Source organism: Varroa destructor, unplaced genomic scaffold, assembly GCF_002443255.2.
Source record: "Varroa destructor unplaced genomic scaffold, Vdes_3.0 BEIS01000006.1, whole genome shotgun sequence".
NCBI lineage: Eukaryota > Metazoa > Arthropoda > Arachnida > Mesostigmata > Varroidae > Varroa > Varroa destructor.
The window spans coordinates 24,113,790-24,137,514 of record NW_019211459.1 but is presented as its reverse complement, the minus strand read 5'-3'; the positions used below and the strand labels follow the sequence as shown (position 1 = coordinate 24,137,514).

The following is a 23,725-nucleotide window of genomic DNA, read 5'->3' as shown; positions in this document are numbered from 1 at the left end:
TTTATAAAAATGTTATGTAGGTTTGCGTGAACTACGTAATGCTATCGAAGTCGCTATGTACAAACAATATGTAGCTCCGTTGGATATTCCGTCGTTTTTTTCAATCTTGGAGTAACTAGGAGGAAATAACAATATATAATTGAAAACTTCCTGTCGCACATTTTTTATGCATCAATTAACAGGTCTCACAACGATAAGGATCTTGCAAATGAAACATATTTTTGTACAAGTTTTTGAGGTGTTAGCACAGGGTTAAATATAAATACTCTAATAAATGTCGATGTCTAGTTTTGAGTAAAAAAAAATACTCTTAATCGGGCTCCAAATTGTTAGTTGGTCAACCACTTCTTCCCCGTCTAAAAACACTAACAGGTGGTTTTTCAAGAAAAAAAAACTTCACCACGGCTTCTAGCAACAGATATACACGTTTTAGATAGCATAGTCATAACAATATATGCAGCTTATATTGAGAATAAACCCGTTTCCCCATTCTCGATTGAAATCTGTGGATGTAGTAATCATAGGATACCGTTCAGTGTCACATGATAAAGAATATCGTAGATAACTTATTGTTCTAGCTGGACATAACGCAGATCTAAAATGGAGATTTCCTACTGTGTCCTTTGCGGAATCACCACTGATATCGTATACCTGTCCATTCGAGTCTCGATAACGATCGGTTCATCCGCATTTAACTCAGAAGGGCAGAAGTTTCTAAGAGTGGCAGAGGTCAGCAGACAGACTGTGTACGTCACTAGCCATGGCTGAGAACACTAATACAACATTATTAGTCAGCTCCTTTGGAAAGTCCTTAAAGTCCGTAAATACGTTCAGCATACATAACCACAGTTTTGAAAATAATAAAGCAAAAAAAAAACTCCTAGTCAAAATGCATATTGACGCAAACCCAGCATTTGCCTTAATTTGCATTCTTGCTTTGATCCGTGTAAAATCGCCGAGCAAGTCTAAGTAACGAGAAATCCTATCTCTGGATAGAGTTTTTTTAAAGATGTCACGCTAACAAAAGGAAATAATATGTTTGGCTGTTTAAAAGCGTAAAAGCTGGCGTTGCTAAACAAATGAGTGATTTAAGTCAATAGTACAGGCTAGGGATTGTGTGCTCCGGCGCTCTTAAACATGAAACAGCTCGAAAACGATAAATAAATTCGTATGCATCAAAACGATAAATACCATATATTTTATGTGCAAAGAAGTTTTCCAAGCGTACGTAAAAGATCATTGCCCGATTACGATAAGCGCTCAGAAATTATGTTTTTAACATCGTCTAGAGCTGCTCCATATTTCATTTTCAGCGTCCAGATTAGATTCTTATAGAGTGACATCGAAATGTCCGCCGCAGGTCTGCTCACGAATATAAACAAAATAAATATATCTGTATCAGCTTCGTTCGGTTAACACGCGCTGCGCAATCACGTAGATTAGATATACTGGTATGACTATGCATTTTTGACATACCAATTTGTTTAAAAAGCTTGACGACTATTACGTCATGCAGTGCTGGCCCATATGGATGCGGCATTCGTATGATACTGTGAGACTCTCACCCTCTTAACAGCGGGGCCTATATGCCTGGGTCTCATGAGAACATACAATTATGTCAAGTGGTTTAGTATGTAGGTACGAGCGTGTCACCTTAATCGAGAAATTTAAAAAAGATTAAAAAATAAATATAGCTAGAGTGGTCGTGGACTGAGGCTATTTCATATTTAATAAGGCCCTTGCCATCGTCTAACAACTGATTAGTATTAAATTGAATATCAAGTGGACTTTCGGGTGCCATATGCGCACTTCGCACATTTCACACAATATAAAAATTTGAAAAAGGTAGTAAATAGATTATAGGATTAACGTAAATTAGACTTACTTTTACAATCCCGGTGATTCGGAGAAGGCCGCTATGACTATTACAACGTTAATGGAAAAACAAATCTGACAGAAGATAGCCGAAAACTCTTTCAGTTGAAACACAACTACGTTAACAAACCGCTCTATGGTGTTAGCTTAATCTAACAACAAAACGTTAATTGTCAACGGACGAACGTGGCCGAAAAAAGGTATGCCCTAATATAATTATATAAAGATGTGTCGTGAGTCAGTGTTTGCTCTATACAGTGGTTTATCGTTATTTCAGTCTCATATCGATAATTGAACTTCTGTCCGGGAAAAAAGCTATTATCAGCTGAAAAAATAGCAAATCACGAACGCGTTTGAAAATTGCGCGAAACAACCTCAATACATCCGCCTTAACATTTTCTAAACACTTTTATACTTTTTTTTTTTTTACTATAATTTACAAATTATTTTTACTAATGTCGTTGCAGAACAAAAGGCTAAAGTCGTAAGTCACTTTAGGAAATCTATTTGTAAATGTTAGATCGAACCAATAGCACTTTGATAAGAATATTAGCAGTTGGTCCCATATATGTGTATACAGGGCAGTCGATCTAAACATGGACTTTTCCTTCTGAGTTGTCTCTAAAAATTAATCTAACAAATATTCAATATTTTAACAACATTTTTTACACGTTCATTCGATATATAGCTTTGCCATTTATAGCTTTGAATCAAGACATAAATCCCTCACTAGTAATTTTCGAAATACTTCTGCTTTTATCTGCAAGTAGTGTTTTATTAGTAAGTATACGCTGAGTTTCCTCATGGAGTATGAACTTGACATCCTATAATGCAATGGGCCTAAAAATGGTCAAAAGACTGAAAAGGTGCAAAAAGTCTAGAAAAAGCTAACCGTTGTAGTTTGTTTGAACAACCTTATTGGCAATTAATATTTTCTTTTTCAAACAATCGTTGATTTCTCAATAAAAATGCTACTCTATCAAAAATGTGTCTTTAGCCATTTTGATCTGTTTTCGAACCTCTGAATTCAAACTCTATTAAGAATATTCCAGTATGCCGCTTAGAATTTTCCTTTTGCAGCAGCCACATGAAAACTGTCAGTAACTGTTAATAATAATGATAATAAGATCGTCTATTTCAAGAAAAAAAAAAAAAGAAGTTTGTAATTTTCGTGGCAATTCGTCTAATGGAAAAAGGTTTTCAAAGGTTGGTTTATCGTTCGGTCCTGAAAAAAAATTCATAAACAACTCGCCAAAGTTCGTTCTACCACTCTATAGATATATGTGTATATACACACAGAGAGTACAAAATGTATAGGCTGTTTAATGGGTCATAACGTTCTGATTGTTATTTATTTTCGGCATGTAAATAATTATAATAATAATAAATAAAAAATAATACATGGATCATAAACAATGTTCCGAAAAGCTAAATACGTTAAAAATCTCTATTAGCCAAGAAAGGGTACCGAAACATTGCAAAACTCGGTGAGTTTGGCATCTCCAAACCAAGTTCCCATCGTATTTTAAGACATTGTAACTGGCTAGCATTCTAGTCTGCTGAATAGTGCTTGGCAAAATACGAACAAGATATACAACTTTCCGGAGAGATTGACTGAAGCATTGAAGTTACACTTAAAACAAACATTACAATTCATCGATATAGTTTCATTTCCTGGGCGTGAATAAGTCTACATGTCAATGAAAGAACATTGTGTAAATTTACTGGGAGTTACAGTGTGGTTTCAAGCAAAGTATTGATTAAACTATTATTTTTTTGACAGCGCCACCACTAGTGCCAATAACTTGTATATAGGTTTTAGGAAGCTATTTCACTATGCCAATCAGTGAAAATAGCGCATCTTATTTCAAATAAGACGGACTGTAGCATCGTAATGTAAGAGCGGATCATGATAGGAATCCTCTACACCGATAGGTTAGACGAAGTGGCCTGCGCGTTTCCGAGACGCGATGTTAGTGGCCTTTTTTTGTAGAGATATTTTAAAGATAAAGTCCATGTCAAAAAATCGACCACACTAGAAGATTTCAAAACCACCATTGAGCAAGTCATGCGCCATAACACCTAGAGGTATGTAATAATAGCCCACATGCACTATGTTGGCTATGACAATGATAAACATGTACAATAGAAATGAACGTTTTATATTTCATCAAAATTATTTTGCAGTTCAAATACTGATTATACACAGGTAAATGCTACAGTTATGACCATTTGAATGTATATACATTTTTTAGGCACCCATATATATGTATATATATTATGAGTTCTGCGAGTAATACAGTTTGTATGGATTACCCATGAGCGAAGTAGTCTTAGAACGCACGGCAGGAATCAGTAGGCAAAACGGTACATTTTCCTGTTCGGATAAAATATTTAGGCATTTTTTTAGATGCGGTCCATTTTTTTCAATTTATTTGCCTCATCGCTTATCGTTTATTTTATCACAAATTCAGAGTTTAATAAAGGGAAGGAATTCTTATAATGTGTCAATCTGGTCGAAAGGGCTTTATACATTAATTCCACCTATGTTTCTTACACACGCAAAAGGACCGTTTCGTCCTAAAAGAAGACACAAGCTCTTTGCATCTGGTTAAAGCGATAGGGCGAGAACGCTTTAACAACGAGGCACAATATAGTACCCGCGATAAATTTCTGCCGTTTCGACTGTTGAATTCTAAATGCTTACTTTCATTCTTCGGTTGGCTCTCGCCGATCTCTGTCGGTACACATTAGTACTACATAGTACACATAAGAGACACATTAGTACTAATTCATTATTTGGAAGATAATCGATTATATGTGCTGGTTCCAATTTCTATATACTCGAAAGCACGCATTATCATTATTCGACGAACTAAAAGGAAATGAAAAAATAGTAAGCATATGTACACGTGGAAGTTGAACAACTCAGACGAATGATCCGCTTCAATATGACCAATTAATTGTGCGTGTTTTGGTGATTTGCGATCAATATGCAAACTGCTTTATAGACGAAAAAAAACTATTTATATAGTTTTTTTCGTTTATAAAACAACAAGATCCTGAGGGACCTTTTGCATTACACCTGAAAGCATTAGGATGGGGCAATGGGGCATCGTTATTTCGAATCTTCCGGTTAGATATATGTAGCCTTCAGATCTTAGTTAACTCAGCAATTTGTAGAGCAGGTACGTACTACAACAGCTTACACATTAGAAGTTTCTGGGCCAGTCTTCTAGTCCTTTTTAAATCAGCCCATATAGAATTGTGCCGTGTAGTCTCTTCGTAAAAGGAGTAGATTAACCTATAGTAGCGGGTTCAGCGGACCGCTTCGAGAATACTACTGGGGTACTCGATCGGTCTATGTAGTGTAATGAGCAAGCGTTACGACAATATTTAATTAGTTTTCATTAGAGAACCCATTTGGCACATTTTTTTTTTTAACTCTGACCCTGTCTCCGTCTGCTTCTAGACCTTCTAGAATCGGGAAATAGATTCTTGAGCAAGCGCTTTGAAGTGAGTGATTTTTGGATACGTTCTGTTTCTTTCGTAAATGAAACCGAAGTACTATGTTCTATGGTTCAGCAGAACTAGGTTATTGACTTAATACCGTGTTCATCAAGTAAGGTCTATGTGAATTTTTTCTTCGAAAGGATTCAGAAACAACTAAGGGGAGAACCTTTAAGGTTATCGAGAAAATAAAAAAATGGAGACAAATTTGAAATCCATTGCTTTAATTCGCTTGTAAAAGTGTCTCGGCCACTGAACAAACGACTACATTCATGGGTTAAATTTATATACTTATTATTATATTTCGAAAGAGTCAATCGTTAAAGTACATGTCGTTGGTACAAGGTGTCAAGGGTGTCAATATGTTTTCAACTCACTATATACTAGCAAACATTTATTCAGCAGAGGATGAATACGTTCCGTAGCACAGGAGCTGTCAGTAACTGCGATCGTGTTTTCGCCAATAAATGGACTGGCAGGGAATCAGCGTCTATTCGGCTTGGCCAATATGTTTTCATAAGGTCATAGCCAGCCCTATACTTAGCCAGCTAAAGCTTATGTTCAAGAATAGAGCCAAAACTAAATAACCTCTGCATTCTATCACTGGGTCTTTTTAATAATACACGTTCTGGCCTCCCATTCTGGTAGTGTCGGGATCTAGGGTCTTGCCTTTTGGAAATAGTACATCTAGTGCGTTTATTTTATTCAAATTATCACCTCGCTTACGATATCTTCATAAGAGAAAGCCAGTCATCGCAATCAATGCGCAGGTTTGCGCAGACCCGCTGACTGCGAAACTGAACAGTGCGATAAGCACGTCAGAAAGCGCTAGGTCAATGCTGTCTTCGCGAATCAGGACACAGACATGGTTATTGACGTGTGCGACTTTATCAGTCAACACCGTGGGCGACGATCCAACAATCTAATCAGTTTCAGCATAATGGAACCTGACCAGTCATTTACATGCTACGTGCTCACAAGCGTGCGTACGCACGTACATCTGAGTTCTACAAACAACAGTGGATACAATTGCCTGTCGAATGATGATGATGATTTTACTAACGGCCGCGCCAATCGCTCCCTTACTTACAGTAGCTTATGTTTTACGTGGTCTCGGCAATATGCAAAGATGACATGTAAAGTACACGTTCTTTTCTACCATAGTCCTCTCACCGGATTACAGAAGCTAGCGTAAAGGGCGTGTACTCTTCATGCGAGTGAGCGCGGAATCCACTTTTAATAGGCATCGAGTAACTTATTCTTAGCACGTTCTTTTTGCTTGTTGAAATAGTTTAGATAACATCACTTTCTACTGAATACTGCTATCTAATCCATTAGGCAAGATTCACAATCACTATTGAGCTCTTGTAAATGCAGCTAGTTACTTAAGTTATTAGTTCGTTATTTGGGTTCCTGTTTAATTAGAAGGGTATAGAGTAGGTTAGGAGCGTGCGAAGAGCTCAAACGTTACTAATGGATAAGCTATAGCTTTTTAAGCTAAATAGAAGGCGCGTTCATAAGGAGCTATGTTGCACTGAGAACTTTACCCTGAGCGCAGCCAGAGTCATATGCGTTCTTTGGAAACTATAAAAAGTATTACAAGAGTAAATTGAAGTAAATTAATGAGTTTGGCTTCTGGAGTCTGAAATATGCTCTATTATGGAAATACACTACTTAGCAATCGGCCGTTTTTTCCAGTAGAAAGAAACTCTTAAGATTTGAAGCTGTGTAGACTGTTTTTCTGTACCATATAATATATAATGCATCATTGTAATCATTAGGACTCAGACTGTGCATTTACGACGTAAACATCAGACTGTTAATTTTTTTACCAAAGAGAGTGAATTCTAGCAAAATGAACAGCAATGATGATCAAAGCTGCAAGAAGCCCCGTCAACACACGCTTTGAATCCGAAGACTGTTATTATTATCAGATCGTTAGATTACCGATGTCAGATTACCGATTGGCTGATATATCTTAGAGTTCCTAAAAGCACAAACGTGAATCCTCTGAAGGGATCGTGATTCGCTTTGCCTTTCTCCCTCACAGTCACGGGCTCGAAGCAGAGCGGGCGTGCGAGCATAGACGTGCGGTACATTAGCCCTTCTGCTCGCACCGCCTCGCGAGCGACCAGTCACATTGGTTCGTTAATCTAGTTGGGCACTCAATCGAGAGCGTCTTAGACCAAGCTGCACAAGCAGCGAACGTGTAGGACACAATTGTCAGCCTGGGTCATTTAATGCAAAAACTCAGCAAGGACGAAATGGCGCAACAGGTAACGCAGAATCACCTATGTGTGTATACCTCAAACAAAGATACCGACGTGCACACGTCGAGAATTTCGTTCTGCAGGCGGCAAAGGTGGACACGGGAGACAGCGGATACATTAAAGCTGAGAGAAGCAAACATAACCAGGCTCGGGCAAGCAGGATTGGAAAAGAGAATACTGTGGTTCGTCAAATACGGCTCTCGTTAATGAAAGCTAACGGAAAATGGACAGGTAGCCGGCCGGTTGAAAGACAATGCTAGCTATTGCAGCTGAAGCATTGCGTAAATTCTGTTGGCGGATTTTGTGGCTGCGGAAACGACCTCCCCTTTCACCCCTATGGTGTCGTTATAACATTGACGATCCATTTGATATGACGCGTTTTGGTTGTCTGTTTTGCTTGTTCCATGCTGTCTTGAAAATAAGTGTGCCCTGAATGCATTGATTTGACAACCTGGTCCTGGGTGACGTACCTGTAGACTGATTCTGGCAGCAGTCGTGTAGTGTTCATGTGATGTCGGATTTCTGACAGCCAGTAGATGGCATAGATATACGGGTGGTTGTCGTACAGAGATTGCCTTATTCGAAGAAAATTTAGTTAAGCGAGTTTGACATCAATTCAAGGAGGAAAAATGTTGCGCATCAAATCCTGGCTGTGCTCATACTTCAAGCTAAAAGATAAATCAAATATAGTCAAACGGTATTAAAAAGGACATGTTCAATTTTAAAACTTCTCGTATAAAGAGCTAATTGGTGCTCCCCAGTGTTAGGCTTGGGTAAAGCTCTAAGGACTTTCAATGACTGCTTAGTTAGGCCGATTTCTAAAATACTCATTATGTTCTAAAAAGAATGCTTAGAGTAGTGTTTCTATGACGCCTATACAAGCGAAGGTTTGGCCTGAACAGATGAAACTGAAATGACGCTGACCCAAACGTTCGGTACATCCAGCAGTTAACTCATGCACTTACCTGGCACCCAGGGCGACGAGGCACGGATGGCGATGGAGAACGGTGTCGCTTCAATGTGACCAAAGGTGCGGAATAGGCAGCCAACGACAGATTTTTATTGCAGTTGCTCATGTTGTTTCGACAGCTGCCGAGTTGCAAGAGTAATTTTTTATTAGAAGTTTGTATATTTTGATCATTTGTAAACTAATCCCCTTGGCCATATCTAGGACAGATTTCGTTATGCTGTTCTGGGGCAAGTTACAGGAGAATTGGCCGGCGCTGTACATGGCAAAGTATTTGTATAGCACGATTTATCCTTATAGAAATTTCAAATGACTAAATACTGAACAATTGAAACATGCTTTATTTGATTTTATTAGCCCAGAAGAACTCATCTATTTTTTTATTTCCAATTGTATCCTACTCAAAAACTAACAACCATAAGCAATATCTCGATATCATCTCAAGCATCTTGCGTAAAAGTCAACATATCTGTAAATTTGATTGTCCGCTTTATCTTAATGGCAAGCTGAGGTTTTGAACATACGTCCGAAAGTGTTGCCGCAAATGATTCTCTTGGCACAACACAGTTTTTAACGTACAAGCCCTTCTATAGAGCTTTTTTTTCGAATAAAAGCAGCTATTTAGTATATATTCGTGCGTTACCTAAATATATATGCGCTATTTTTATTGTTCTGTTTGACCAAATATAAAGTTGACTGGATGCGTGTGTACATAATAACACGCTGACAAAAACCTAGTTAATTCATTGATCAGCTGCTTCAAGAAGAACTGATATTGCATTGCGTCAAATGTCCGTGTTGTCTCAATTGGAGGACACAAACGAATACATTTGTGTAACTATACTGTCTACTTATTATAGGCAAGTAGATGCATCTTGTTGTCTAAAGCTAACATAACACAAAGCAATTAGAATACTTTTTGATAATAAGTATTTATTGGTGGAAGAATCTTTTACACCGTATCTGTTGACAGGTTACTAGACTTTTTCATGTATTCGTGGAAGCTTTTCGTAGATTTTACATTCGATTAAAAACGCAAAAAAGACAGGTAGGTAAAACAGTACATGAATATTCTGTGGTTCACGGGAACTAGCTTCGGTGCAGAGGCTATAATAACGCGCATTGTATCCGTAGTACTAAGTAAATGAAGATCCGGATCGGCTCAGAATGAAATCTACGAAACGGATCAAGAATTGATAGGTAGTGTTTTCAGCGGAAACAGGCTCAAAGGTCAGGGCCAAGCCCCACGTTCAGTTCACATAACATAAACCTGGTCTGATGATCTCCTGCCCGTAAGTAAATGTGCAGTTTAAACCCTCTCAAAAAAAAGTTTGCAGAGTTGCTAGTTAGGACTAAAGGGTAATAAAGCGGGCGATGTGCAGGCTGCAGAGCTCAGCACAAAAATTACAAAAAATAGAACTCGATTAGATAGGCTGGTAAAGCAAAAAGTGTAGGTGGAGTTACAGAGCCGAAAGATAAGGGGTACGCCAACGTGCAGCAATGGTACGTGGGCATAATTTTGTAACTTGGAGTTACTTCACTTTATGGCGATAGGCAGACGAACAAACGACCATACAAAATAGTCAGTGTCAGATATCTGGAAAATGGCGATTGAGATGGAATTGCCAAGAAAAATTGTAACCAAGTTCAGCTGTTATGGTAATATTGGCTGTTAGTCTTAAGAAAGGGTGGACTGTTTTCTAATGTTTATTTCTGTCGCAGTATAGTTCAGTTTTGATTGCAGTTGAAACATTTCGATTGTCCAAGACAGAGTTCACACAAGGTAGAAACATACAACAGCATTCTGATGCGTTTGGTAAACTGTATGTGGTAAATGTCGACCGAACTAGCTGTAAGTATTGTGAAAGAATCTACTGCAGAACTGCAGCTAGGTGAACTATATATTTCAAGTGCTGTGTCCGGTAGTGGCGTTACGCTTTGCTTCAGACGGCTAGGTACGGGCAAAAAATAAGGTGTGTCTATGCAAGGATTCGAATTTAGATTAGCACGGATCTCTGAGTTTAGCAGACGAATACGTTATCACTGCGCTATCCTCAAAACGTTGTATTGGAACTAGATGAGAACAGCTTGATCAAGGCCTTGCCTATACTGAATTATATTCCAACAACGTCATTATAGCGCTAGTCTTAACGTAATTAGGCACTGCGTAGAAGACAGCTTCGCTGAGTATCTTTTCTCTAAATTAAACATTAACATGCCTTCGAAGCTGTTATCTCCGCTGACCTACTCAATCGTTGTTTACAATAATGCATTATTGTTATTTTTTAATTTCAAGTCCTTGCGGCGGTTCGTCACGCGATTCGTCGGTGATCACCAACATGGAGATAGGCGACCTCTGCTTCCCGCTAATCTGGAGAGCGATAAACTGCGATCCGCGGGTAATTTCATCGAAAGGCATGAAGTGACTATTCGCAGACAAATTCCCACCGTGACAAAATTGTTAGCCATTGATTTGTAACCATCGTTGCAGGCATCTGAGGACCAACGACGTGAAATAAACCTTCTTCTCTTTATATAGTAGTTTGTTCGCTGTTGAAAAAAGAACTCTAAATGTCGTTAGGAGGTAATTTTGATCATATCAAATATATGCTTACTGTGCTCATGATAATGCAGTGATCACTTGTATACCTACGAAACCTAAAAACACTTGAGGTGATTCACATTCGCAACTAACAGCAGATACTTGGACTAGCAGCCTGAACCAGAATTAGAATCAGAAACATTTATGTATATACTTACTGTAACAAAAAAAAAAAAAGACTTACAAAAGTTGCTAAAAAGTATTGTCATTATTATATTATACTTCGAAATTGATTGATAAATAATAATCGTACCTATAACCTAGTTCCGTCCATAACATAGTAATTCAAAATTTCGCGCTAAATGAGATATCTTTATTTTTGTTGCCCTGCGTATGCGAGCTAGTCGAAACTCGGTAGTGCTCACGAGCTGCTCTCTGTACTCATGTGCTCAGCAATGTGTGCATTACCCCTTGAACATTATCTGCACCAATCTATTGGACCATTAGTCACATAATGGATGGATAATTACTTGGCATTCCGTATCATAACGCAGCACGAGCTGTTTTTAATCGTCTACATTATTTGGGAAAACAAAAAACATTATTGGCGATTAAGTAAGAGCAGACAAACAGCGAATAATAAAGGTGAGCGTAAAAAGACATTAGCTTCTCAGGGGTTTTGAGCACCTAACGCAGTTTTTCAACATTCAAGCTTATAAATACTCACAACTATCCTGAACAGACGAATCAAATTGTACTTGTGCTTTTTTTTCTCGAAGTCCTCGCCGACTTTGCTGAAATACTAGGGGTAATTCTAAACATTATCTCTGTTACAACCGCTTGTATTCTTCCGATATGCAGCCGGGTACAGAGAGAATTACATGATGCAAACATTTTGCCGTTGAGGAAATGACTTTTTCGCATATACAAATAATTGAACAGTCTAAGTTGGTTAGTCGTCTTCTAAGGGCAAAGTATTCAAGGCTGGCATTCGCGGTTTAAGTGAGTCGTACGGCCCACCCCCGTACGCAAAGGGACGTACAATGCTTATATTGAACTTGTGGAAAAGTCCAGCCGAGTAGGTAGAAACAATATACCGCAACATTCCTAGTTATATTTTTCTACCAATATGTTTTCTGGCCAGGTTACGATGAACATATGCAGTCTTATTGAGTGTAAACAAACACGGTAGGCTTGTAACAGTTCACGTTATGAACCGGGGCAGCAGATCGGGCGAAATCAATTAAATCAGAATTGAACTAGAATCTATTTCTATCAGCAATATTCATTTGGATAACTTGCCCATTGTAACAGTTGAGTGTAAGAGAGACATTAGCTAGTAATCTTTTGGTGGCTCATTAGAAGCTTGTTTTTTTACTGAATATATTAGTCATATACTCAACGTAATAACGTGTATATTTATTAGGAGTGCTTGAATTTATTTTTTGCTAATAGGTTTACGATAAGCTTCAAAGTCGTGCTTTTTGATAATGTATTTTCAGCAATTATAGAAAAAAGTTCTACCAACACCTTTTTTGTGTGATAAACATTGCTATTCAACGTAGTAGTTTGAGTTTGTTGGAACATATAAACACTGGTATACGCGTGAATTTTCTCATTTTAAGGTGTTCAATGTAATATCGCAGTCAAAACAAATGTAACCTGTAAAAAAACGATTTCCGATTATTTGCGAGGGCCTCCTAGTTGGAACTAGCAAAAAGGAATTATCTATTATAATTTTTTGCTAGCTACCAGTAGCGCGTAACTGCTCTGAGGACAAGTGAATCCTGGCGTCGTTGCTCGAACGGAGTTAAAGCAGAAATTCAGCGATAACAATGACGAAATAACAACCCTTCATCACTTCAGGCAACCAAACAATGAAACGTTCCATGTTTTCTTGTTTTTCGTTTGCTTGGCTATTCAACTTCTATTTTTTTTAGCTTTATCTTTCTCTTTTTTCTTATAGATATCTCTTTGTCTTGTTAGTTTCAAACGAAAACCTTTATTATGTTCGAGCTACAATTTGTAAAAATTGTTTGCACGTCGTTGATGATAGCCGTCTTTCATGATAATAATAAAATATGCTTTTTTTGATTGGTCTTATTTATAAACCTTTGTTAAGAGAAAACGAATTGCTCTAATCTACAATGTATACGGATAGAATAGCTTATTGTTACGAGTCAATTTTACTGTTTACGCGGCTTTTAACCTAAACGGATTTTCGATCTATTAATTTATTTTTGTTATTTTATAGAAGGCGTTATCTACTAATTTATTTAGTAGTAGATTGCCTAAAATTTACGTTTAGTTATAAGAACAAGAACATTGGTCATTATAGGCACGATCGAAATAGGTACGAAAAAGTTCTCTAGGTCTATTGTTAATAGATAGCTGCAGTAAATGCACCGTGAGACATTCGACAAAAATGTCAGAATAAGCGAGTTCCTGTTTATAGAGAGTTCATGACGTGACTCAACTGTAATAAAAATTTATTAAGAAAATAGTATTCACTCTCTACCATTAAGGTAAAGCTGACATTTACTATGTCGTGAATCCGCAGCGTTGTATACGATTCAGTTAATTCTAATCAACTTCATGTATAGCTTTGAGAATAGTAGAATGTTGTGAAAGTATGACTATTGTCGGAAACGGCTTTAAAAGATACGGGGTAAGTTTGATAAACTTTACTTATGAAGCATTTATTTATGAGCGGCATTCATAGCATTAAATAGTAGGTACGTAATGGTGAAATATCGGAGAGGTAGCTCATAATAATAATACACATTGATATTTAAAATGTTATCACAATGATATTAAAAATTAAAAATTATTAGTAGTAATAGAGAGGGATAATATACCTTCTAAAGAAAAGTTCATTCAGGACGGGTGCCCTCAAAACCTAGCAGATTACTGTTTCCGCTGTCCCCTAGACATCGAATGCAAGGTTGATGAAACAAAAACAGGAGAACTGCAGAATAGATTTAGGGGAAATGTGTAAATGGATTACAGGAGACTGATGCTGACATTTATGGTAAGGCTCGATAGAAACTAGTGCAAAGAATTACTGCTTTCTTTCTGACGCTACGAAGGTTCCTACAGAGTCAGAGGGGACAAGCCTTGGGGGAGACTAGACGAATATAATATCAATCCAACGGACGTAGACGTTTAGCTATGTATTAGACGTCGATTGGTCTGACTTATCATCTTTAATGTTGAAACACGAATGACTGTTAGCGATAGACTGTTAAAAGAGATAAGACATGGCTAAATTGCAGCTTGATTGCTACTCAGATTAGTCTATTGATGTTACTTTGATTATCTCGATCGGCGAGGATGCCCACCCCGCTAAGGCTAACTAAAACAGATATTATGGAAATTGGTATTTTATTTATTATTTCCGTCTATCAGTTGTTATACATTTCGTCTATGCATTACTAAAACAATATGGCTGCTTGTAAATATGTTTGTCTTTAGCACGACGCAAACATCTTTATGCCATCTTCGCGATTGGGCGGTGATAGCATGTTAACGTATCAAATCTAAGTTGACTTAAGTTCAAATGTAAGTGCTAACATATTTCATTCTGCAGTAACAATTGAAGCAGAAATCGTAATAGGACGAGCGGTAGATGTGGAAATTTCCTTATTTGTTCTCTCTGTTTAGATTTTTCGTGCTGAGCATACCCCTATCCCGACAGACCTTTCAGCTAATCCTAAACAGTGGCACAGACAGTTGCCATGGGAGCTCAATTCAAAACCGGCCATTGAAAAAATCATATACTTATCCAGCGGCATGCTAATTCTTCGGATGTAATTCTCTGGGCTGCCTATAGACAACGCTGGAGAGAGTTTTAGGGAGAGACGGCTATAGAATCATATTGGCCGTGCTATAGGTGAACGATGCCGCAGCGTTAAGACGAATCGTACGTATTTTTCTACCAACATTTTCTGGAAAACTACTGAACACGCCTAAGCTTCTCTTGCCTTTCCGCAACTGGATACCTTGCTGAACAAAAACGCGATCCGTATCGTTTTCCCATTGAGATGGGAACGCCATTCTGTTAAAGTGCTGTTTAGAATGCGTATGTAACGAATGTCAGTTGGCGAGTATTTGCGTAAAGTAGCTTCGACGCTTAAGGAAGGTACTAAGCCCTTCAATAAAATATGTAACTCCTTTAGGCACATTGAATCGTCATTAGGTTAATTACAGGGTGGCTACTACCCAATGAGTTGCCGAACACGATTACAGAGAAGTTACTAAAAGACACAGGGGTCAATGATATATTATACAATAAAAATAATGGGGCTTACTATTTGTTGTAGTCGATTTGAATAATGAACAAGACAATTCGAACCTCAAGATAAACAATAACAGTAACAATCATATTTTTCCGCTTTGGGTCTGCTTTTCGGTTAGATGAGAAAGCTCTATGGCAAAGGCAACGTGTCTGAAAACATGGTTTAATGCTAAGCGATGTAAGGAGCTCTCATAGACGGCTGACAAGCTGTAAAACATTAGAATCTAAATGTTGCTTAGTTTTTCTATATTTAATTAGTGGGTGTAACCTAGCAATTAAAAAAAAAAAAGTAGATTATTAGTGCTGCGCTGTGCGGCAATCGTTATGTTTATGTCTAAATGGTCTCTCTGTAATATCCCAGCGGATCCTAACACTGTAGGAGACAAATCGGTCACAGTTTTCAAGTCGTTGGATTAAAGTGTCACAAAACAGTCTTTGACTATATACCATTGACATAGTCATCACTCTTGTTACTACTTCAACGAACAATTCACGGAAAATATGTACTTTTGATATCGCAGATTTCCCGTTTAGATACGTCTATCTAGCGTCGCTGCTAGACATTGCACGACGGTAGTTGACCCTAACCGGAAACATGGTACAGGTCACATGCCGTGCCCCTCTGAGTGCAAGCAGTAATAAATGTATGTGGCTGTTTAAGTCGGGGCAAACGGTACTGAGGACGCCGCCCTTATTTCTGAAGGCTTTACGAGTTCATTGGGTTAAACTGTGTTTGAAACAAAATCACTTGTCCAAGATGTATTCCCAACCGGCATTGGACATATTTGGTATACACCAATGAATAGCCAATCGAATTTGAGCTCCTGAATTGTATCGAGATTATAGCCAGGTATCAGTTCAGGGAAATTTCAGGTGTAAAATATTCAAACGAGTTCGTTAACGAAATAGCCTGCCCAACGTTGATCTCTTGTATCGCTATACGAAAAAATGATCTGCCTACTGTGTTCGGGATCATTTTATGTTTTCTTGTGTGATGTTTGAAGAGCTCGAAGTTTCTGCATTTCTTTATTTAATGATCGTACGAAAAAATTAACCAAATGAATACAATAAGATGTTTTTCACAGCATTCGATTGCGAGTGTTTCTTTTTATTAGCTCGAACTTTTTCAACTTACAGGACAATTATTCTTTAGATAGTCAGGGAATAGATAGTGGTTATGTCAAAATTAACGCGTCGTACATCAGTACTAATTATCAGTTACGAGATTCAGCGAAGTTTTCTGAGCTGTGCTCAGCACTCTACGTACGATCAAAGTTAAAGTATTAGTGTTCTCAACAAAATTGTTTTAGCAGCTGGGGAGATCTTGCACAGATGTTCGTTGGTTACATTGACTGATCCTGTTACTCTCATGTTTTGACGATAACACCAGCCGAAGTAAGTTAGAACAGCGAATGTGTACATGTCACATTGCCCGAACTTTTTCTACGCACTCTTTACGAGAACAAATCTGGCCTATCAGACAGCCTGCATGACCCATCGTAAAACTCAAACAAACCTTGAGTTTCCTTAACACCCAGGTCGCATGACGCCTCAGCTTTCGGTAATTCGTGTAAAATGAGAACTGATGCGAGATCCCTTACTGTCCCTTAACGTAGTCTTTTCTAGCGTTACAGCTTCTTTTGGTATTTCTCCTTTGCTTATTTACTCATTCTCCTTGAAACGGGTCCATGGGTATGGCAAACAATTGCCCATCAACAATAAAACAAATAATACGACTACTAGGACAACTACCCTGTAACTTCTGATCTTGGCAGCGTTTGGCGAAACAAGCGATCGGCCGATTTGCTAACTCGCTGCACTGCTGGCGCATGCTTTTACCGTATCACTGCAGTATTCACATACCGGATTATTTGGTGGTTACTTTTTTTGAAAAATAGTTACTTCCCTGATTATCGTTGGCTCAAAAACACGTTTTGTCTACCCGCTGCAGTCTTCCGTCTGGTGAAACCAACAAAAAAAATTACAATTATTATTTACACACATATGCCATCACATAAATATAAATAACATTCCGATGAGGTACTAAATGGGTTTTGGCAACGATTTTACCAAGCTAAAGAAAGACTCGTTTCTAATATGACGTCATTGACTAAATATATTTAAATGTACATATGGATATTTAGTAAGTCAGAGCGTTATATAGCATGAGGGTCTTCATCTTTAGATGTTTCCGTTGTTGGCTTTAGTGAATAAACAAAATAGGACGAAGGAAAGTCAAGTGCACAATAAATAAATAGAGTATAACGAAAAACTGGAGAAAATAAGTTAATATGAGAAAGAATGGGGAAGTACCATATATTTAATTACGCTCCGCACATTTCTAAATTATTCTAATTAAGTCGTAACTTTGGTTACTAACTGAAAAAAAATTTCGGACTCTTCAAGTCTGATCATATATATGTTGGACGACCAACTGCGAAACGAATGGCAATGGTAACTGGAGCTGAGTGTTTGGCGATCTCAGACCAGTTAGTCTACAGCAACAAAAACACGTAATTTGAACGATTATTTCTATCTAAGTTTCTAAGAAAAAAAAACATTAAAAAATCGTAGAAAACAGGCACACTTCCTCGCGAAGCTGTTTTTCCCCTGTTGGCTTTCGGCGTCCTCTCTGTCGCTTCGCCCATTTTTCGTTTTCCGTCTGCAAATAGTCATTTCGTTACGACCCATATGCGCAAAGATACAGATACAGACCCGTCCTCTCTTAGTAAGGATATTAATTAGGACGCACACTTAGCTTCGGTTACACGACTACCAGCGCCCTGAGACTATCCCACTTGTTTGTATGCATTTTCTGTGTCTCGACCTTGGGGCGAAACGAACGATAACAGCAACGAAGGGATCGCTGCAGCAGCAGCATCAAGAGCGATCCTATGACTGAACACGAACGCGCTGCTCGCAATCATCACTATAGAAGAGAACCGAGACGCTTCCTATTACATTGTGCTATAATTATATAAATGCTTTCTCTTCCTCGACTGCCCCTTTTCTCTCCGTATCTTATTCAAATAAGACTTTCAGGAGCGTTGGACATTGTTCAACGTTAGAGAGGGGCAACAAGTCGGAAAGTGATGGCAATGGGCTGTTCTGAGCAATTTTTTGTCTCATTAAGTCGACACCTCGGGCGCGCAGGCCTCTTCAACGGCGAAGTTGTCATTGATGACGCCAAGGCTGAAGCAGGAAAAGAAATCCAGATAGCGAGGGAGGGACTAGCGCAAATGATGAAACAGTAATTACATCTATATATAATTATTGCATTGTTATTGTGTAATCAATTACAACGGGTGACGCTATAGAAAGTGTTAATACGAGTCTATGAATGCTTACTCGAAGAGGACGATGAAAAAGGAGTCGAAAAAAAGGTTCCGAAAATGAACAAAAATAGATACAAAGTTACATTATAATTTTGTTTTTCATCTGACATAGGGGCGTGGGCCCTTTTTCGATGCACCGCGATTCAAGCGGTTGCCAGCTACAAATCCTACTACGAATGGTAACATTCACCGATTATAGCCGACTAGCATAACCCGAACCGTAATATTTTCTAGGAAGAGAGAACAACAGTTTGTTAGGCTGTATTTAGTGACCTTGGACAAGGCATCGTCCAAGGTCACTAAATACAGGACTTTCCTAATAACCATGTCCTATCCTTAATACGATTCGCTTTGTTATTAGATTATTAACGTAGCTCCCATTACTGTAGTTTAGCCAGCAGGTTCCATTTATTCGTAAATAATTGTTAAATAGTTTTTCGCCGTTCAATATGAAAATGGCGATGTATAGGGAGATTGAGGTGTAAGAAAACTAACTGGTTGTCGCCGGATCAAATCTGTGTAAAATTGTACAGGTTTTAATATCCTTCTAGGATAACGATTGAAAGAAATTTCAAGATTATCTTTAGTTTAATAGATTACAGTTAAAAAAAAAGACGAACATTTTTTGAGCTGACGTATTCCGTATTTTTTGAAACTTACTACTTTTTTTTTTTTTTTTTTCAATATTTGCTTTGTTTTTGTAATCCAGATGAAATGCGTAATTATTTTATACCTACTTTTTTGAGTTATTTTTTTTTAATTAAAATTAAATGAAATTTATACTTCTAAAGGAGTTTACTGGAAGGTTTCGAAGTATTTCTTAATTTCCAAAAGACTTTCAATTGCATTATCGGTATTGAACATACAAATATTAAATAAGACGTGACCATAGAAATTAAAAAAAGCAAGTTTTTGTAAGCAAAAACCGTAATACCGAGATCTAAGTGCTAAAAATAAGCTTTAATCCTAGTTATACCTGAAATTTCTTTCACCATTAATAACCTTGGCATTTTTGGGTACAAGTGAGTGGTTATTCGGTTATATACAACATGTAAAGGGAAATGTGAGCTTAAGTAAAAGACTTTTTACTCGAAGCTTATAAAATCATGTGTATCAAACATATTGATCTACTCGGCTTAAATTGGTACCTATGAATAATTATTTAAAATATTTACACCAGATGATAAGTATTGAATTTTGCGAAAATAAATGGCAAAGTCTTTCTACTTAGCTCAATGTTTGAGTTGTGACCCGACATAGGAAAAGCTATGATATATGATCAATCAACATATATATATATATATATATATATATATATATATATATATAAATTAAATCAACTCGCGGCCCTTATTAATTGACAACATACGTTGATTTACTTGGAATCACAGAAAAAAAGGCTTAGCTATAGCGGTGCTTTCGGACCTCTCGTCCCGTAAAGGGATAAACAAATAACAAAAAACCGAAATTGAATTGAGACGTTAACAGAACTACGATACGCTGACGGCAGATCTTAGATCTCAGCTCAGCACTACCGGTGTTTTAGATCGTAGCGACTAAAACACGGGATCCGATCTAGTCCTTGTGTAAGGACCAGCGTTAAGTCTCGTATGTTTAAATGTTCGATTCATTTATGATGCAAACTACCACAATGAAATATTATTATTATTTATTTTAGGCGTAACTTAATTTAAAAACATATGAACTAGATGAAATAGAATATGCACACTGGCTGTAGATTCAACCACGATATTACCAAACGATAGAAAAATAACACTCGGAAAAAATAGATCACAGCGTATCCAGTGTATAAACATGAAGGCTAACCTATGATTATAGCTCGGTTCTATTTTGTTCCCTGCTATGGCTTACCGTTTACCCAGTAAGAAGCATTTTTTTTTTTGAAGTATCTGAGCACACATCCCCCAGTATATTGTAGTAACGACGAACTAGTCCCAGCAAAAAGGCGATTTATTTACTTGAGCCTCTAGCAACAGCGCCGGTGGTAGCTAAAATTAAACGACTTATTAGTACAAGCCTATCACAATGCTGCACTCTCCACGTATGTGTCTTAATATGTAATCTAAGGCTGCGCGCACTCTTATCGCTTCTTAAAAAAGCTGTTCCGTATCCTCACACCAATATTCTCTTCTCGACTGTCGGGATCATACCCATTGACGTTTAATCGTATGCACTTCAGCGTTCTCTGCAACCGATCACTTTTCCAATTGAAGATACTTTTGAATAGGAGTAAACTGGAAATGCGCTGCTGGGAAACGAGCTTGTATAGTACAACAGACACACGAACCTCACCTACCGCGCATGTCCTTCTGGAAACATGTTCAACTCAAACGGTAACCTGATAGGCATCCAGTTTACAGCAGAATCCATTTTTCCGGGCTCAACGCGTAGGGGTTTTCATTGCCTCTCTGGATCCGTACATAAAATTCTCGCGCGTAAGCTGCCCCATTCCACCAACTAGCTATTTATCCTATGTTAGCTTGCTGCCCACAACAGATTCAAATCAGTACTGAATTGGCAACTGCCCATAAATAATCTCGAACACACGTTTTTGCGACCATTCCTAGACACCGGCTACTGCAACTGCTGCTTCTAAACTCCATGGCGTAGCGCTCAAGTAGACGAAAAATGGTACCTTCGTCGACAACGCAACGTCCTCCATACTTCTGTCAAACGCTCCATGACAGCCTGTAGCCTCGCAGCTTATCCAACCAATAACCTTTTCCCAGCTCCATTTCGACCTGTTCTCGCCGCTTCCAATAGTGACCAAAATACCTAGGATTAAATCTATGATTGGTACGCATCGTGGCGTTCATTAATGAATAATTAAAAAAAAAAAAAAAAAAGACTGGCTGGTTAACTGCAGTGAATGCAATTCAAAGATTTTGTCTATAATTCACGCAACCGTTTATTTCGCTTTTCGAATTCTGCGTGTGCTTCATTTCGTTTTCTATAGATAAGAGTCTTATGACCCTATCGTACAAACGCATGAAGCGCACGCGTGCCGTATGTATGATTACAGACTTAGTGCGATTTCTCGTTTCATCACAGTACCAATATTCGTGCTTTAACCGTTACTTTACCGTCATAGTATCCGGTCACTTTTCTTCATTTAGACATTTTTCTGTTTGTTTTCCTTTTTGTAATCTTATTTGCCACAGGCTTTATCACCGTTGTGTGAATAATCAGCAATTAACTTCACCCAGCAGACACGGACTATATGCAAGCAAAATTTTACACCTAATTGCCGATGAGAGAATTGTTTCGATTAGTGCAACAACATTGAATTTTTTGCTAGATAAATTTGCCAATAGATTATTTACTCGAACACTCTGCTAATACGAGATGGTTAACTGCGAATTGTTAGTTCTGACCAACTATGAGATTGCATAAAACGATACATTTTATGGTTTGGCTGATTCGCTTTGCCGATATAATTTCAAGGGTCTGTCGTAATGAAGACAATACATGTTCTTGCAACAAAAGATCCTACGCGTTGCGTGACAACTTACGGACGTTTGCTAGTATTACTTACAAGTGAAGACTTGATGAAAAAAACTTTATAGTGTCTCGCGACCAGACGAACTCTACGATCGAGTTTATCGGTACGATGCAATGCTAACACGTTCCAGACGTAAAACTTTTTTTAAAAAAGGTTTTTCAGGGGGAAGTGAGACTAGATAGATTAATCAGTTGTCTCTTTTAGCCGTGTATGTGTCGGTAAGTCAAAGTTAGCAACATGCATGAAAAGCAAAAAGAACAGAAGGAAAACACAAAAGTCACAAAGGCTTTCTAAGTATGTACATACACTGATGCGTGCGGAAAATGTGCACAAAAATGGTGCTACCAAGCTGTGAAGTGAGGGAGCCATGTGACTTTTCATGTCGTCGTGTTGCAGAATCCTACTTTCGTGGGATTCAATTGGACGCTGCACGCAAGTCCGGATGCGAAGTACAAATATTGAAAAATGGCTGTTGGGTTAATAAGGTATTCTGCTGTAGAAGTGTGGGGCGGAACTGTTATAGAAATTGCAGTAAAATAGGTAAACAGTGTCACTTGAACAGGGGTTATAAGTTCACTGCATCCAGCACGCAGACTGGCGGATCAACGTACCAGTGCTTATTTCTATTTTCTGAGTATCGAACGCACGCATGTAATTGTTACGTGTCGTAGTAAACCTTTGTAGGTTAAGCTCCGATACGAATTTGGACCAGTTTGTTACATTAAACATTATGCGTTATTATGCCTATATATCCGTTTAAGATAAATTGTGTTTGAATATTTTTATAAGCATATGAAAGGCTTGTTTTTTTTAAAAGCTCGTCTTTTGACAATTATCTTCACCGCAGTGTTGTTTTCACAAAGTAGTTCCTTGATCAGTTGTTTTCGAACAATACGATTACACGTGTGCCTCTTTCTTCTTCTTCTTCACAGCGTCCATAAATCGATCAGTAAGCTCACTATGTACGTTGCGCTTACGCGACCAATGTTGACTTCGAAATTGTTCTTTGTCATCATAACGTTGTCTTCGATGACCTTGTTGTTCTGTAACCTTGACGTCCTTGTAATTTCTGAAGCGTTCTATACCTGTTCGCTTTTCATTTTTTATATCGATATTTTATGCCGCTTATCCTGCATAGCCACTGCTACGGGCGACATTGTCATTGGCTTATGTGTGAAAGTGTGCTGCTTTTGTTGTTCCTGCTGTTGTTGTTGTTGTTGTTGTTCTATTCGTGTTGAGATCGAATGAGATCATTCATTGTGTTCTTGCAGCTAAATCGTCACCGTATGTTGTTGTTTTCAAATCTTATTTATTGGTGAATAAATTACACCTTACAAATTCATAAATACTACAGCATCATCAACGTCTCTCCCATTAGAGTATTTTTCCATTTTTTTGTCCGGTAT

At 38.0% G+C, this 23,725-nt stretch overlaps 1 protein-coding gene and 1 long non-coding RNA gene across 15 annotated transcripts in view; one reads left to right on the top strand and one right to left on the bottom strand.

The window, feature by feature from the left end:
• The window catches only part of LOC111253188 (cytochrome P450 315a1, mitochondrial-like), a 64,133-nt gene that overhangs the window by 19,164 nt on the left and 21,244 nt on the right, over nucleotides 1-23,725 (bottom strand). For 11 of the 12 annotated variants that reach the window (XM_086993836.1, XM_086993828.1, XM_086993825.1 and 8 more), the window contains 2 exons: nucleotides 20,669-23,725; nucleotides 8,621-8,744 (listed from right to left, as the gene is read on the bottom strand). The exon at nucleotides 20,669-23,725 is cut by the window's right edge and continues 3,530 nt beyond it. The gene's annotated coding sequence lies outside the window, so the exon portion shown is untranslated. Of the gene's footprint in view, nucleotides 1-4,191; nucleotides 4,253-8,620; nucleotides 8,745-20,668 lie in introns of all 12 variants that reach the window. The other variant, XM_086993827.1, reaches the window with a different exon arrangement.
• On the top strand, nucleotides 7,491-11,423 carry LOC147755011 (uncharacterized). Of its 3 annotated transcripts, none has more exons than XR_015330728.1 (3): nucleotides 7,491-7,886; nucleotides 8,558-8,685; nucleotides 10,919-11,423. It is a non-coding gene; the product is annotated as an uncharacterized LOC147755011 (long non-coding RNA). The 3 variants fall into 3 exon arrangements; XR_015330729.1 differs by lacking the exon at nucleotides 7,491-7,886 and adding an exon at nucleotides 8,217-8,352 and having other exon boundaries at nucleotides 8,601-8,685; XR_015330727.1 differs by lacking the exon at nucleotides 7,491-7,886 and adding an exon at nucleotides 8,271-8,352 and having other exon boundaries at nucleotides 8,632-8,685.